Raw genomic sequence first — 2,558 nt, 5'->3', positions numbered from 1 at the left:
AGACATAGACCAGCTAGGACTCGAACCTAGGACCTTCCAACATTGTTGGAGTGCTCTACCACTGAGCTACTGGCCCCCCTTGGACCAGTCCATCATTGGTCTGGGTGTGGCTTATTTCCAACACCAACACCCCCCCTTAAGCTACACCTCTCATGTGCTTGGGGCTCCTAGCCTGGACCTATCTCTAATACCATGTTGAGACATGGACCAACTAGGACTTGAACCTAGGACCTTCCAATGTTGCTGGAGTGCTCTACCACTAAGCTATTGGCCCCCTTGGACCAGTCCATCGTCGGTCCAGGTGTGGCTTATTTCCAACACCAAAAAACAAACCCTAGCCTTTGGAGTCCAAAATCAACAAGAAAAGTCAACCCGGAAGGTCAAAACCCCATCCAAAAATGTGCTGACATTGTTTTAGCACTTTTGTCCTACTCTGGTGCTTTTGACTCCCAAAGTGGTGCTTTTGTCATGTGTTTTAGCGCTTTTGTAACTTAGTAACAACATTTGCAAAATGGAAAAAGAGTGCAATTAAATATGCCCAGATTCTGGCAGAGGCATAAATGGGGTTTGAAACTGACTCAAAACTTGTAAGAGACCCTCTCAAATACAAAATAGGGTTTACATGAGATCAACAAGACAATAAAACCAATAATATGCCTTCAACCGGCAAATACATGAACCAAAATGTGTCACAAAGACAACCATACAAATGCAGATCATAACATATAGACTCCAAACTTTATGAGGACCTAAAATAGGGTTTACAAGAGAAATAAACGCCACCACAACACAATAACCATTGCATAAAGCAATCACAGGGACATTATAGCCATAAAACCACATTCAAACACCCATCTCCAACATTGCTAAGAAAATAAAATTTACAAATTTAAATGCAATATTTCCCAAACCATTTCCTTCAATCAAATGAATGATCAAATACTGAAAACTCTTACCAATTTTTCCCAAAACAATCTTGGGCAAAAACTTTGCAGATAATCTTTCCTGAAAATTTTTTAAAAAACAAGAATAAAGTATTTGGATCCAATCTGGAAACAAAGCAAGGCAAGGAAAAATCGATGAAGAATCTCCAAAAACCAGCAAGCTTCAATCACAATCCATATCCAAAGCCAAATCCTCAACCAATCTGTGAATTCTCCCAAAAGCCAACCTCCCATGAATGCACAGGAAACCATAAAAATACCCAAAAATCAAACCCAAAACTATATTAAAAATTGACCAATCAAAATGTTCACAAAAACAATATATTATACAAACCTTTGCATAGTTCAAGGAAGGTATTAAATAAATATATTATTTACCTACCTCCCCCATTCGACCAATTAGATAAAAGGGTAGGTAGATTAATATTATTTCAAATAATCAAAGAGGGGAGTAAAAAGACAAATAATTAAATAATAGTTTATACACCCCATAATAAAATAGTAATTACCAATAACAATATTATTTATTCACCCAATAAATAAAAAACCACAACATAATTTAAATAAATAACCATGGATAATAATATTTATCCATTAATAAAATACCAATGCCTTAATTAAATAATATTAACAATTAAATAAATAAATAACCATAAATAAATGATAATATTGAAAAATCCAAAAAGGCAACATTAAAATAAATAAAATAAAATAAATAAAAAATCCAATAATCAACATTTAATAAAACTCAATTAAAATTTAAGTAAATAAACAATAAATAACAGTAAGAATTATAATAAACAATAAATAATAATTAAGCTCTAATTAAACAATTAATCAAATGTTAAATAAATTAAATGAATTAAACATTAATCAATTCAAAAATAAATATCAAATGATTAACAATCACACAACTCTAAATATGAATACACATAGACTCGCATCACCTTACGCCAACGAAGGGGAACAATCACAACTCAAGACTCTAACATCAAATTATGTCCTGACACAACTAACAAGGTACACAACTTAAACCCAGAGTGTGTGAGGGAAACTATGTCATCTCTGACAACTTGCCATTGGGATAGAGACACACTCAGACTTGTGAAGCCAAGTGGAGTCGATGTCTAGTACTTGCAAACCTGCATCAAACACTAAACGCAACATATACGATACATATACATCATAATAAATAGGCATGTGATAGAGAATCATGACGGTATATCATGCTTGCAATGAGTGATATGACATTGTCTCTACTCATAAAGACAATCACACAATAAATCATCAAACATCGCATAAAATCATAAACATGGAATAGGGTTAGTACCATCGTATCATCATAAGTCATATAATCTACATGAGAAATAGTCACATATAAATCCATCCATCCATCAAGGTGATTCTATGTACTAACATCCATAAGAACCATGAAATGTCATATATCATATAGTATGTCTAGAAACAACAATCATGTGAATCTCCAAACTTAATGAGTCATAGAAAATAACATAAATCCACATAAAGTAATAGCATCAATGATACCATCTAAGATGGTAATAAATTCATAAATAACCATCTAAGAATCAACCATATATCTAAATAAGTCTATCA

General features: G+C 33.1%; 1 non-coding gene across 1 annotated transcript; it reads right to left on the bottom strand.

Moving 5' to 3' along the window:
- Positions 1-203: 203 nt before the first annotated feature.
- Positions 204-274, bottom strand: TRNAV-AAC (transfer RNA valine (anticodon AAC)). Its single transcript has one exon. It is a non-coding gene; the product is annotated as a tRNA-Val (tRNA).
- Between the last annotated feature and the right edge of the window lie 2,284 nt (positions 275-2,558).

The sequence above is a fragment of the Cryptomeria japonica genome, chromosome 10 (genome assembly GCF_030272615.1).
Source record: "Cryptomeria japonica chromosome 10, Sugi_1.0, whole genome shotgun sequence".
Lineage (NCBI taxonomy): Eukaryota > Viridiplantae > Streptophyta > Pinopsida > Cupressales > Cupressaceae > Cryptomeria > Cryptomeria japonica.
This window is presented reverse-complemented; position numbering and strand designations above follow the sequence as displayed.